We start from the raw sequence: 14693 nt of genomic DNA, 5'->3' as shown, positions 1-14693 counted from the left end.
CCAGAGTCTCAGCCCCTGCCCGCTTGCTCACTGCACTCCAGTGGCACTGACCTCCTTGCCTTTCCTCAAACATGCCAGGCACCTCCTGGCCTCAGAGCCTTTGCACTTTCTGTTCCCCTGCCTAGGACAGGAGTCAACAGACTACATCTCTAAAGGGCCATATACATAGTAAATATGTTTGGCTTTGCAAAAATATAGGGTTTGCAGGCTATAATGTCAAACAATTCTACACTGCATCATAGCTCAAAGCAAAAAGCAGTCTAAATGATAAACAATGGATGTGACCAGAGTTGGTGCTCAAGCTATAGTTTGCCAAACCTTGGCTTGGGTCACAGGAGGTGCTCCAAAAGTATTTACTGAATGAATATATCAATGAACAAATAAAGGATACCCCATGAGCCTGTGCAGAGGACCTAACAACATAGGTCCCCAGCTGAGAATCACAGAGCAAGGCTGACAGTTGGATAGCCATCCTCCTCTGGTCACTCCCAGCACCAGATCCCAGCCCTTGCCTCCTCCGAATCCCATCTCCTAGTTCACCATCCTCTATGTCTGTCTCTGTGGGCGATGGGGCCATTCTAGCCTTGAGACAACCTCCAGGTGGGGAAGCGGTGAAGCAGACACAACTCTGAAGACCCAGTTTTCATGCAAATGTCCTCAATAATAAAAGAGGTGGAAATTGAAAAACATAAAACAGATGATATAGGAGCCAAACTGTGTCTAAATAGACTGGAGCTGGAGTTTTCCATAGGGTGTCAGTGAGCCTTTAACATGCAAATGAGTTGCTTCCTTCAGGGTATTTTAAAAGACCCTGTCAGCTGTGAAATATGTCTGTCCATGAAAAACACCTTTTATTATTAAACCCTTTGCTAATGAATCACCTGCCCTCTTCTATTTATTTGCCTTTTTGACTTTCACCTGAGTTTCCTGTCATAATAAGCACACACTTGGTGAGGGTTGGGGGTGTTCTGGTGCCATCAAGACCCTAAACCTAATCATATGATAATATTAGCAATAACTAACCTCTCCAAAGCCCTTTGTACTGCTTATCTTATTAGGTATTCCACACAAGTGAGTGAGATGAGATAAATATCATCATCAGCCCAGGTATAAGTGAGCAATCCCAGGAGCACAGAGGGCATGTAATATGCCCCAGGTGACAGCTAATAAATGGTGGAGTGAGAGTTCGGGCCCCTTTCTTTATGGCACATGACCTCCTTGACAGGCACTCACAGACCTCCGTTCACCAGCATTCTTAACACTGTTCACAGGTTAACTGCTTCAATCACCGTGGGCAGGGACTTTGATTTCTGACCCTCTACTTACTGCACCCAAACAATGCCAGGCATGTGGAAGATGCTGCTCAGAGCCCTGGAAATCAATACCCTGTCACCAGAGCAACCAAATCACCTCACTAGAAACAACTGATTGTGTGAAACACGAAGGAGAGCTGTGTTACTGTCAAATCTATGGTAAGAATGGAATCCATCTCGGAAGACCGTTAGGGAACACCCCAGCTGGGGATGAAATGTAGCAACAGGAAAAGTCTGCAAAGTTCTACAAATGGAAGTTGATGGTCAACTAAAATATCCATTCCCTGGACAGAACTAAATGCGGAAGCAAACACTTCCAATTCATGGGCCAGTGAGTGGCTAGACCTTTTCAGTTATCATCCATCCCCAGCCCCCTCTTGATGCCACATTTCAGGACAATAGGCCTGGAATCACTTTGCCCTGCCTGGTACACAGATGAGAACAGCCAGAGGAAAGGCACTAAAGGCTCTAATTGCTTTAATCCTGTAAAATGACCACAGCCTCCTCCCATTTCCTAGACAGAGTATTAGACAAATGAGCATTATTTTTTTCTGGGCTGCTCTCAACACTGGAAAAGACCCAGTCATACCTTTCAAGTAATCAGGTTTTGAGGGAAACCTGGTTACTGTTGTGGATAAAAATCAAACAAGGTGCCAATACCATAGTGTCTCAAGTCTGGAGAGATGCTGAGTCAATGCCCAGGGACCTTCCAGTTGGCCTGAGCAGATTTACAATCTCCCCTGCCTGAGAGTGTTGCAGCCTCATGTGGCCACACTCCTCTTCCTAGTGTTTGATGCCCAGAAGGTGGCTGAATCAATATTGAGTAAATAAAGGAATCCCTGACTGATGCCAAGGTCCCAGAGTAGACAGGGAAAATAAATCTCGCCCAAGCAAGGAATAAAAAGTCTCCATTCTGGGAAAGAGGGGCTCAGGCAGAACAGTGGCAAACCAAGTGCCAAGAGCCAGCAGGAGGTTAAGTGCATGAGAATGCAACGGGAGAGGTAGACTGCCAAGTGCTTAAACACCTCCTGTAGCTTGCACAATACTCTCTGACAGGTACACTGTTAGAGCCCTGTTCTACAGATAAGGAAGTTGAGTTTTAGAAAACGTAAGAAACCTGGCAGAAAAGCTAGTAAGTGTTGGAGCCTGAACTTGAATACAGGTGTGTCTTTCCAACCAAGAGAGCACATGGTAAAGTTAAATAAGTGGCCTGCTGGGCCCTGAGGTGGGTCACTGGAATCCCTCTGGTGTGAAAATCTAAACCCAGGAGGTAAATCAGTAAGTTGAGGGGGATGGGAGAGGGAAGGAATGGGCGCCTGAATTAAGCACTATTCTTATATTATAGGTCCCTTGTCTGACAAGAAAATGTGTATATTAAAAAGAAATGAAAGGCACTCTCTGAGCAGAGGTCAAGCCTTGCATCCCTAAGGGCTGCTGAGAAGTAGCCAAGCCCGTTATGACACAATAAGATAGAATATGATGTATTCCAGGAAGTATAAAATAAACTACATTAAAATTTGTCTGTAAGGTAATGTGGGGGGAATTAACAATGTACAAAGTAACACGCATGTTTACTATAATATCAAAATCAAACCAGCAAACAAGGACGGAAAGGCCCATAACCAAGTATAAAGAGTTGGAGCTTTAAGGTCTTAGAATTTCTTATGATACAACAGTAGAAGTTGAAAATAAGTCCCCCGACCAGCAACACCCCACCTTCTAAGGGATGCAAATTCTTGCTCCAGGCCGACACTGAATCAGAAACTTTGGTGACAGGGTCCAGCACTGTGTTATAACAGCCTTCTGGGTGATTGCTATGCACACTACATGTGAAAAACACTGCAATGAGAAAATGCTTAGAGAAAACGAGTGAGGGCACAGATAAACTCTAATTCACTTTCAGCTGGGCAAACATTTCTGGAGCACCCACGAAGTGCCAAGCATCATGAAAGTAATCAATAAATACTCATTGAATTGAATGACTTCCTTGTCAAAAGTAAATGCCACTTAAGCTGGGAAGAGAGCTGTATTAGATGTCTTTCAAAGGCTGCTCTCCAGACACTGGCTGTCGTGGGCACTCATTCATTGTGGGACCAAAAAGCGAAAGCGCAGGGCTAAGGTGCTGGAAGTAAGGAGCGCTCCGGCAAACGCTGTACGTCCAGCTGCGAGGGCCGAGGTCGCTGCGTTGCCCCTGCTCTTGTTCAGGAAACGCTCCTGCCCCAGCTGCCTGAGTCTTGGCGCTCCCAGACTACCTGGAGGTGAGGACGTCTGGGTGAGCCACCTGCTGCCCTCCTCCAGCTCAGCTCTGCCTACAAGCAAGACTGAGCCACCTAAACAGCCAGTTCGCGCTTCAGCCCCCAGGTAAGCCAGACTGCAGAGTCTCCGCAGAGAAGGCAGGGTGCTTCCAGTCACCCAAGCCAAGCGCGCCAGCGCCCCGGGGTGACAAGGTCACTGGCTGGGGCCTCTTCCTGCCCCCGAGGTGGCTGCTGTAGCCCCAGCAGGGGTGGCGCCCGGTGCGTCCACACTGGCTGCCCCAAGTTCCTCGCGCCGTGATACCCTGGGGGCCCCCGGCTCTGCTCCCGCCTCCGAGTGGCCGCCCTACTCACCCAGAGGGCAACCCAGCTTCCGTGCCCGGCCTCCCGCAGCCGCAGGTAACGGAGTTTTCAGGCAGTGTCGCTCTCCTCCACCCCTGGTGTGCGTTTGGTTAGGCCGGGGGCGCCGCGCGGCCTGCTGGGATTTGTAGTTCTTTTGGTTCCCTAGGCCATAGGGACTCGGGACAAAGAACCGTGAGGTCCCGCCTGACCGCTGAACTGGGGAAGGCAGAGGGCTCGCAGATACTTTACCTATCAGATCGCCTTGCTTCTTTGCTGAGGCTGCGGACACAGAATCTTCCTGAAGATTTGTCTGTCAAAAGGCTTTCCAATTAGGAAAGTGTTCAGTAGAGGATGGAGTTGCGGGTTTTTAACCAAACGCAGGTTCAGCTGCCTTCCTCAACGAAAGCCAGTCTCATGAGACAGGTGCTGGGGAGAAGGAAAGCGGTTTATTCAAGTGCCCCAAGCCCATTTTACATCTTAGTGCAGGCTAGGGTTTTTATCAGGAGGGAGAGGGAAAGCAGAACAAAGAGATTGTGGGAGGAGGGTTGAAAGTTCTCTAGCGTAAGTCGACACAGTCCATTCCGATGATTATCTCCAAACTAACCAAGCAGAGGTCCCCTTTTTATGGTTGCGAGTCAGCAGGTCTGCCAGAATGAGGCGCCAGTTGCTGGAGTCAGCCTACGTTCCAGAAGCCAGTTCCTGTAATATGTGCAAAAGGACTGTTAGCATTTATGGCAGGCGTGACAACCCCAGACCTTTTGTTTTTTGTTTTTTTTTTAATCCTCACCTCAGGATGTTTTTACTGATTTTTAGAGAGACAGAGAAATATTAATCAGTTACCTCCCATACATGCTCTGACTAGGTAGCAAACCCACAACCTACTATGTGCCCTGACTGGGAACCGAACCTGGAACCTTCTGGTGTACAGGACCATGCTCCAACCAACTGAGCCACCCCAGCCAGGGCCCAGCCTCTGATTTGAGGCACACATCCTGTATCCCCGATTAGGAGCGAAGCATTGTTCATTATATGTTGTTTAATCAAGAAGTTTATTTCATTGGTTAACATAAATTTTCATATATCTTCCGTAACAGGTCGTGTATTTTAAATAAGGTGTTAGGACAAGTAGGTGAGGAAGAAATTTATTTGCAATTTACTTGCAGCTGCTAAATAGTAAGAATGTGCTGATTCATCTTAATTATCTTTGGCCCCATTTATTCATTCACTGACTGCTATTGAATGTTCATGAGATGTACTTTAGAGACATTCATCAGATGTTCGTTCACTCTACAAACATCTCTTGAGCTACTTTCTGGGGGAACAGAATTGGAGGTGGGCTTCATCTATCAATTCAATGCAACTAAATTTTCAACAGGACTTTTTTTGGACCTTCACAAGGTAATCTAAAATTTACATGTCAAAACAAAGGGCAAAGTATGGCCAAAATACTCTAGAGGAAAAGTAACATGTTTCAAAGACTTAGCCTTCCATATATATCCATTTATTATAAAACTATAAAAATTAAGACATGTGGTATTAGTATGAGGATAAACAGAAGGGGAGAATGAAGCAGCCTCAAGAGCCCAGGAACAGGTCCTGCCATGTTCGGAATCTTGATATGACAGAGCAGGCATTACAAAGCAATGGAGGAAGATAACCTGTTCAGTACATGAGGTCTGTCCAGAAAGTATCCAGCCATATACTCTGAAAAATAGAAGCACTTACTGAAGAAGATACAAGAAACATTGTGCATAAAACAATGACACTTCAGTCCCCTTCAAAGTAGGCACCTTGGGACCTCACACAGTCCTCCCAGTGTCTCTTCCACTGTTCAAAACACTCTGCAAAATCCTTTGTCAGAATCTCCACCAGCTGCCCCATCATATTATCAACAGTCTGAAATCTCTTCCCTTTCAAAGGTGATTTTCGTTTTGGGAAAAACCAGAAGTCACAGGGAGCCAAATCTGGGCTGTAGGGGAGCAGAGTCACATGGAGTCAGATGTTTTAACAAAAAAACACTGCGGGAGATGTGATGCATGAGTGGGTGTGTTGTTGTGATGAAGCTGCCAATCCTGGAAGCATTTGTGCAACACTTTTTATTTGCACTGCACTCACTGCATTGTCCCCCAAAGCCTTCTGAGTTATCCAATTAGTTTCCACGGAGGAATGTTCAAGCTCAATGCAAAATTTGATGAAGATTCATTGGTCTACTTGTTCAGTCATTTTGAATGTAGCACTTATACAGTGAAGTTGTCATTGTTCACACATTCACATTCTAGTCCCCTCTCCTCGGCTGCCAGGTGACATCGATGTCACACAAACTGTTCTCATTATATTAACAATGGCCGGACTTTTTCTGGACAGACCTTGCATAAGCTGGAGCAGGTAGTTATCTGTTAGATTCCTAACTCACCCGCACACAGAACTTAATTCCAGGTAGATTAAAGACTTTAAAGGGAAAAAGCGAAATCAGAACTTTTGAAAGAAAATTAAGGAAAACATTCTACAACCTCCAAGTAGTATAAACTTTGACAAATTTGGACTACCTTAAGTTCAAAAACTTCTCTTCATCAAAAGGCATGAAGAAAAAGACAAGCCACAAACTGGGAGAAGACATTTGCAATACAAAGATAGCAGTAGCATAGAATTACATAATATAGCCTCCACCACCTTCAGTTTGCAATATATAGATATTAACATTAGAAAGTTAATAATTTCCAAGTGGTGGCAGAAGTGTTAAGATAGAGGTATGAACAAAGCAGTGTAGGAACACAAAGAAGAAAGACTTAATTTTGCCCAGGAGAATTTGAAGTGCTCCATAAATTAAGAACTGACCTGTAGGCTGGGAATTAAAGGTTGAATAGGGGCTCCCCAGGAGAAGGGTATTGAGGAGCAGCTCAGGTACAGGACAAGCCATATTAAAAAAAAGCATAAAGATATGGCTGAATACAGTAAAAGACAAAGATATTTAAAGTAAAAGTAGATAATGTAAAACCACAGAGGATATAACAAGTGAACAAAACAGTCAAGGTCCCAGCCCTTGTAGAGTGTCATCTGGGTGGGGCAGGAGGAGACAGACAATAGACAAGCAAAGAAATAACAGCATAGTTGCATGATATGATAAACCCTGTGAAGGAAAGGATCAGGGGAGTGTGGTAAAGAACACCTGAACAGAGTAGTCAGACAAGGCCTCTCTGAGGATGCTATAACCTGATGTATGAAGAAGTCAGCCATGGGGAAAACAAGGAAGTATGTTCCAAGCAGAAGGAATAACAAGTGCAAAGGCCCTGGAATGAAAAAGAGTTTGGTGTATTTGAGAAATATGTTTTAAATTGAGATGGGATACAACCAGAGAGCCTAATAGAAAATGCACTGAGCAACCAAAGACATAAGAGGAAGCAACCATCTTTTTTCAGAATCTTCCAGGGTCTCAGTTCTGTTTCTGGGGCAGCAAAGACTGGGGTTGGTAAATTGAGTATTAGGAATACTATCCAAGAGAGGATTTCATGCAGGATGCTGTATATCTTGTCCTAGAAGTGGACCATCTGGGGTAAAGCATCACATAGCAGTCAACCAGAGGAAAAGCAAAAGAACCCAAAATACAAGGTTCTTCCTTAAGGCAAAGAGAAAAGACTCTTGCAGACGAAGTGATAAAGAAACTGTGTTCCATGCAGGAGGGAGAAGCTGGAGGCCTCTGGTAAGGGAAGCAGGAAAGTTGCATTTGGTGCTAACAGCATCCAAAGGTGGGCAACACCCTACAGGGGCTGTATCCATAGAAGTGGTAGCAAAAGGAAACATGAGCTGGAGACCAGGAAGCTTGAATTAACTAACACCTTCCCAGGACAGAGAATGTCCCAGCAGGACAGAAGCAGTCAAGCCCAGACTTAGGGCGGGAAGGTCAGGGTCCTGCTACCCCCAAAGGGCCATTTATCATTTGTCAGGGGATTGGTGTGTATACATTTGTGTGCTGGGGTGGAAAAGCAGAAGTCGGGGGCTGCTGGCCCTGGACACTTCCAGGTTTCAATAACCATGACATGGGAACTTGCTTGGCCTGCTCCATGAGGTGGTCAGGCTGGCCTGGCTTGATGAAAGGTTAAAGGGAATTTTTTTTAATAATTGGAAGGATATAAATCAAGGTGAGTTATCTGGACTTAATTTGCAACCTGGGAGCTAAAAAAAGTAACATGGACAACAGGGAATTCTTATCTGCCTCTGCCTGGCTGAAGAATCTTGCAAAAGGCACATTAACCAAGCCAAAGGAAAGTTTTTTTCCTCTTCTTTTTTTTTTTTTTTTTCAGATTCATTGAGCTATAACTGATATATCCTTAAGTTTTCCTAACTGCCATAAGGGAGAGGAAAACTCTTTGTGGAAAACAGCTGATGTCTCTTAGTAAGGAATAAAAACCATATGAATTCATAGCCAGAATTCTAAATCAATTTATTAGATATATATATATTCCATATACATTTCTATGCAAATAAATAAATACATATGCTATCATTTATCAAGTATTTGTTGTTTAAGGGCTTTAAATATATTTTCTCATATAATCCTCAGAGATATCTTTATTATCTCCATTTTATAGTGAGCAAACAAAGGCACAGAGGGTTAAGTAACTTACCCAAGATCACTCCTTAAGGGCAAAGCTGGGGTTGTACCCGATGATTCTGATCCCAGAGCCCGCATTCTGCACTGGGCAGCCCACTCTGTTCATAGAAATATTTAGAGAGAGAGTCATTGGAGGCAAGTATCTAGAACCCAAGTAAACTGTGCCCTGAAGTCTTCGAGCAGTTTTAAGAGAAAATAGGGAAGCTGGCTCAGCACTGATCTTTTATTGCCAACCATTAATTGACATCAGCATTCAGATTAGGAGGCAGGATGAACTGGGAATTAGGCAAGTGGATTCTAGTCCTGCCTATGCTACTGGTTGCCAGCCTTGGACCTGGGACCTACCAGTCAGTTACCCTCCCTGTGACTTAGGATCCTCTTGTGCAAAGTAGAGGAAGTTTACAGGCAGAACTCAGAGGGCTCTTCCAACTCTCACGTTCCCTGATTCTTTGCTTACGTAAGCAGTGCCTACCTCCTAGGATCGATGCAGAGGGCACACGTGAGAAATCCCCATGCTGAGTATCCTGTGTACCCTCCCCGAGTGCTTTCTGCACTCTTCTGTGCCTGCCCTGTGCCCCAGGACGCTGGCCAGACTGCTTGCTTCCCCAGGGCTTCTCTGCCATCTGTCTTCTATTTGGGTTTGACCATGAGCAGGAGACAGGAGACCAAAGGAGAAAAGTATCTGTGTTTGTTCACACACACACACACACACACACACACACACACACACATATTCCTGTGACCTGCCCTTCCTGTCTGCATTGCAGCAGGGGATGGGTTCCTCTCCAGCCACAGCTCCAGTCGGGCTACATCTGCCCTAGTCCCAGCTTCTTGCTGGGCTCAGGAACACCATTGCCACATGGTCACCCCTTTAGACCTAGAGGTGCTAATGGCTTCCTGCTATGTTAGTGCCCAGCTGCTTCCCTACCACTTGTTCATCCCCTTAGCTGCCCATAGCTCTTCCACACAGTCCATCCATTCTGTATTGAAACCCTTGAACATGCCAGCTGTTTCCTGTAGGACCCTGGTGGGGAGATGGCTTTCCTCCTTGTTATTGCTACCATTATACTGAAAATCTCTCCACCTGTCATGAACCAACACAGGAATCCCAGACCTGCAGCAGAGAACCTAGAAATAGGCACTTTCAGGGTGAGGGAGCAGGAGTCCCCAAATCTCCCATAGTGGCCAGAGTATCAATACCAAAGTCTATAAAAGCTCTCAGGCTCTCTTGAGAGAGGCAACATGAGTCAGAAAAACCTGGGTTTGGATCTTGGCTCTAATTCACTGGGTTTAAATCCTAGGTCAGCTACTTCCGGCTGTGAGACCTTCCTGTGCTTTAGATTCCTCACCTATAAATTGGGTGTAATAGTATGTACCTCTCAGGGTTGCTGCAAGGATTGAGAAAGACAGCCTACGCTAGCTCACGCTAGCACCATGGCTGAGACATACCAGATGGATTCTCCATAAATGTTAATTCTCTTCCTCTCTGTTAGGTATGTAAGAGGAAGAGAGGGGAAGCCATTAAAACAACTAAGTGAGGGAAGGTGGCTTCTCCAGAAATACGCACCACCTCCTTCATTTCTCCAGTGGAACAGCCAGGGGCTGGAATGGCAACAGACCAAGGAATTAAAACAAGAAAAAAGAACAACTCATCAGAAACCAGGCTTAAAAAAAAAAAAAAGACAATGCCCAAACCCAACTGCAGCAAGCAATTAGAGAACAATAGCTAAATACTTTCTATAATTAGAGCGAGAAACCATCGAGAGTGATCAGAGCGCCTTTGTCTGCACTGACCCTCTACACCCAAAAAAGGTCTTGGCTTGCACGAGATGGAGACTGGGATCTTTGTGTCTTTTTTAGTTTTCTTGAGCAATTAACTCTCACACCACCCTTCTGAAGCCAGGAAAGGAGGGCAGAGGAGGCACTAAGCACCCTCTCATCAGAAAAAAAGGGCAATGTGGCTCATGTCAAGGGTTAATTTGATCTTGAAAGAGGAAAGGGTCTTACAGCTTCCTCTGAGAGCTGCTGGCAGAAACCCCGGTCACTCTGCTGATGGGGCAGGCAGGTGAGTTGGCATTTCTGTAGGAAGAGGAGGCACGTGGACTTTGCCATCCACCTATCGTGCCTCTTTTGCTAAAATCTGATGTAGAGCAAATTCTTATCTTTAATAAGAGATATTCTAGACAAAAGCAAAGGAGAGGATATTCCCACAAAGATTAGTGATAGAGAATTGCTCTCTTGGTTTTCCCAGAAGGACCAAGCCAGCGTCCTGGCCCTGAATCTCTGTGCCTGCCCAGGCACTGCTATTCTTCCTGGGCCCCTAGGTCCAAATTCAGGTCCTCCTTTTCATTCTTCTCAGTTCACTCATCACTAGCTAACTCAGCCTATCAACACCTTCTTCTATACACCCCTCCCATCTTTCCCTTTCTCCACATTCCTATCACCATGAACATTGTCAAGCTCCCCATACATTCATCTCTAGACTTTTCCATAGACTTCCATCCAGGCCCCCTTCCTCCAGAATCTACCCCTTCAAAGACATCCCACAAAGGACCACCTAAAACACTACATCCACAATGCCAATGTATACATGGGGACTTTCTAAACTATGGCACAAGTGCCCCTGGTGGCACACTGGATCATTTTAGGTGGTGTGGTACACACAGAGATCTGCCTGGGTCCCCTTTGCCAGACCAGGACCCCCATCACTCAGCTGCCCCATTTTCCAGAGAACTGACAGGACTGAAGGGAGTTTCATCAGGAAATATCTAGATAGTCATACCCTCCCACATTCCCACATCAGGCTTTCAGGAAGGTATTCTGTTTCTTGAACACCAGGATGCTACAAAACTGTTTCTTTGGGAGAATACCAGGTCAGTGTTGGGAAATCAAGGGCACCTGCAACTCAGCTTCGTGAGAGGCCATGGAGACCTAGTTATCCCGACTGGAGGGAACAGTTACTGGGTATCTACAATGCTCCAGGTACTGAGCTACTATTAAGCACCAGACCTTGTTTTCAGGATACTGATATAATTAAGATGATATCGCTGCCCTGCTAAGAACTCTGTAGACCTATGTCTAAAGCAATGCTGGGGTTGGGGGCTGGGGAAAATCTCCTCTGTCCATGAGTATAACGAAGTTCAGGATCCAGTAGTTGGGTTGCAGTGTGGACTCTCCCACTTGCTAGCTCAGAGACTCCAAGCAAGTCACTGATGATGTCTGCTGGCGCACACACACACACACACACACACACACACACACACACACAGCAATTGATCAATTGATATGCCCTTTAGAAGTCTGGAAGTATATATATTGATGTAATGAACATTGTCTCTGGGTAAGAGGATGCAGGTGGTTTTTATTTTCTTCTGTTTGCTTTCTCATTATTTAAAATTTTTTCCACAGGAGCCCTAGTCAGGTAGCTAAGTTGGTTAGAGCATCATCCCAATATGCTAAGGTTGCAGGTTCAATCTCCAGTCAAGGCACACGCAAGAAGCAACCAATGAATGCATAAGTAAGTGAAACAACAATGATTTGTTGCCTCTCTCTCACACACACACTAAAAGTCAATAAATTTTAAATTATTTTCCAAAGAGAATAAAATCTTTTTCAAATCAGAAAAATAGAATCACTAAGATTTTTAAATGTGCTTTAGTTATCAGAAGTATGCTCCAAGGTCCGCTCTTTTGAGGCATATCCCCTCCTCCCCTACTTTGTCTATCTACATATCTATCTGGCAATGTACCTCAGAGGGTAGTTGGCAGGACCACCTTCTTCAAAACCACTTGGAAATCTTATTAAAATACAAATTCTAAGCCTTATTAAAACACAAATTTTATTTTCAGATTCAGACAGTCTGGAGCGGGAAGTTGTCAAAATCCAGAAATCTATATTTTGACATGTTCCCTAAATGATTCTTCTCTGTACCATAAGCTAAGAACTACTGTTAAGGTGAGCGAAGGATTCTATTGACATTCATTTTCGAGGTAACGATGACTTATTCATGCACATATACCTTTTGAAAGTGTTACACATCTTTGTAAAGTAAGTTTGCTGAATGGGTGACATTTGTGTTGAGTTATATGGGACTATGTCCCTGTCTCTGAAGGGGTCTTGGGCTATAACACTTTTATAGTTCTACCTATTTTTAACTGCTGTTCTTCATCCAGTGTCTGTTGTTCCTTTATAACATCAGTTATTTACTACCTCCTAGTGCACAGATTGTCCTACTAAGAGAAAATGGGGATACTTAGAGAAATGATTCATTCCACATCTGAAGTTGGAAATTAAGATGATGATCTTGGAAAATCTTGTCATAACACAAAGCACAGAAGTTATGAAAGCCTACTGGAGTTGGGTCAGAAGGACTCAAAAGTCAACACAAAGAGCCTCTAACTTGCTAAAAGTGGGAAAATTTCATCATCAACCAGCTAAAAACATCAATGGATTAAAGCACATCAGGTATGTTTAACTCTGTGAGTTTATAATGATACTCAAAAAAAAACTAAGTCACTTCTGAAGAGTGCCAGGAAACCACCTAATTATTTTAAAAACTAATCATTCAAGAAAAAAGAAACAGGCATTTATTCTCTCTTTGTTTTCTGTTCCCAGTGGTAATCAAATCATTGATGAAGGGAAGAATCTCTTTTACAGAAGTATTCCAGCTCATAAATGGAAAAGGAATAATAGAATATCACCCAGTTGTTATTCCTAATGATTTATGGATGAAGCAATGATCATAACTGGCCAATATAATCCTAACAAAGACCACCAGACTTTGAATCTTCTGGATTGAAGTAAACACCACCATCTCTGAAGTTGCTTTATCTCTCCCATACCCCACCTCAAAAGCAAGGCAAACAAAGCCCTTAATCTGATCAAGTCTCTACATCTAATGAAGAATTTACAGGAGATGACAGAGGAGGGATAGCATCACAAAGATAAAATCAAGCCTGTGGAAAACCCTACAGGCAAATGACCTAGTCTCTTCAATAAAATATTGCATGGAAAAAATTAGATGGATGGAGACCTATAAGTAAAAGAGAAATGAGACCTATCAATAAATCACAATAGGTAAAACTTATTTGGATCAAAAAGCAAAACCAAAACCACATAAAAATATATATAAAACACAAAAACATTAAGATAATCAGGGAAATGCCAATAGTGATTGGATCTTTGATGATATTATGCTATTAAGGAATTAATTATTCTTTAAATTTAGGTGTGATAATGGTACTGTGGTTGTGGTTTTTTTAAATGGAGTCTTCATATTTTAGAGACACATGCTAACATTTTTACATCAAATGAGATATGACGTTTGAGATTTCTTCCAAAATAATCTGGGGAAGGGAGTAGGAAAGGGTAAGATGGACAGGATTGGCTCTCTGTGGAAATTTGTTAAAGTGATGAATTCATCGGGTTCATTTTTCTGTTCTCTCTACCTTTGACACGTTTGAAATTTTCACAAATAAAATGTTCTGCAAACTCATGGCTAAAACTTGAAGATTTCAAAGAAGTACAAGAAGAAGATATAAATTATCCATAATCCCACCCTGCAGAGATAATCACTACTATCATTTCACAATATATCCTTCTAGCCTTTTAAATAATATGTATTAGAAATCCTGCTGTGAGTATTGTTTTCTATTTGATTTTCTCACTTAAGACAGTATATTTTCCTTGTCATTAAAAATTCTAAAACATTTTTCTTAATAGTTGCATTAGTATTTTAGTTCCTAGCATATATTTAATCAAAGCTATTTTTGCTGCTAAAAATTTTGCTGCTATAAGCATCCTTGAAAAGCTTTATTTTGGAGAAATATGTATTTTTTAAAATAGAGTTATTAATTAAAAGAATATAAATATTTTCAGAATTAAAACATTTTAATACATAATGTCAAATGGCTCTGTAGAAAGGTTATATTCATTTATGCTCCTACTAGTAGTGAGGCAGAATTCCCCTTTTCCAAAACCTTACTCTTACTCTTTCAGAAGCATTTAATTTTTCCTACTTAAAAAAGAATTCTAAGTCAGTTGAAAAGTGTATTGGAATCAGATAGACCTATCTCTAATCCTGTTAGCTGTGTGACATCATGAGACTTACTTAACATCTCTGGGTCTAAGAAAAGAACAATATTGGGAGGTCATGGCCACTGAATAAGATAATAAGTG

General features: G+C 43.1%; 1 protein-coding gene and 1 long non-coding RNA gene across 4 annotated transcripts in view; one reads left to right on the top strand and one right to left on the bottom strand.

Annotated features, from left to right (window-relative positions):
* ADCK1 (aarF domain containing kinase 1) overlaps nucleotides 1-4010 on the bottom strand; it is a 111991-nt gene extending 107981 nt beyond the window's left edge. The window contains exon 1 of one of the 2 annotated variants that reach the window (XM_037145271.2): nucleotides 3920-4010. The gene's annotated coding sequence lies outside the window, so the exon portion shown is untranslated. The remainder of the gene's footprint in view (nucleotides 1-3919) is intronic. The other variant, XM_053673287.1, reaches the window with a different exon arrangement.
* On the top strand, nucleotides 3811-14086 carry LOC128628580 (uncharacterized). 2 transcript variants are annotated; one of them, XR_008393001.1, is made up of 3 exons: nucleotides 3811-3964; nucleotides 12733-12980; nucleotides 13131-14086. It is a non-coding gene; the product is annotated as an uncharacterized LOC128628580 (long non-coding RNA). The 2 variants fall into 2 exon arrangements; XR_008393000.1 differs by lacking the exon at nucleotides 3811-3964 and adding an exon at nucleotides 12386-12470.
* The last annotated feature ends 607 nt before the right edge of the window (nucleotides 14087-14693 follow it).

Source organism: Artibeus jamaicensis, unplaced genomic scaffold (genome assembly GCF_021234435.1).
Source record: "Artibeus jamaicensis isolate MK-2021 breed Jamaican fruit bat unplaced genomic scaffold, CSHL_Jam_final contig_851, whole genome shotgun sequence".
Taxonomy (NCBI): Eukaryota; Metazoa; Chordata; class Mammalia; order Chiroptera; family Phyllostomidae; genus Artibeus; species Artibeus jamaicensis.
Note: the sequence above shows the minus strand (reverse complement) of the source record. Positions and strands in the feature narration are given on the sequence as shown.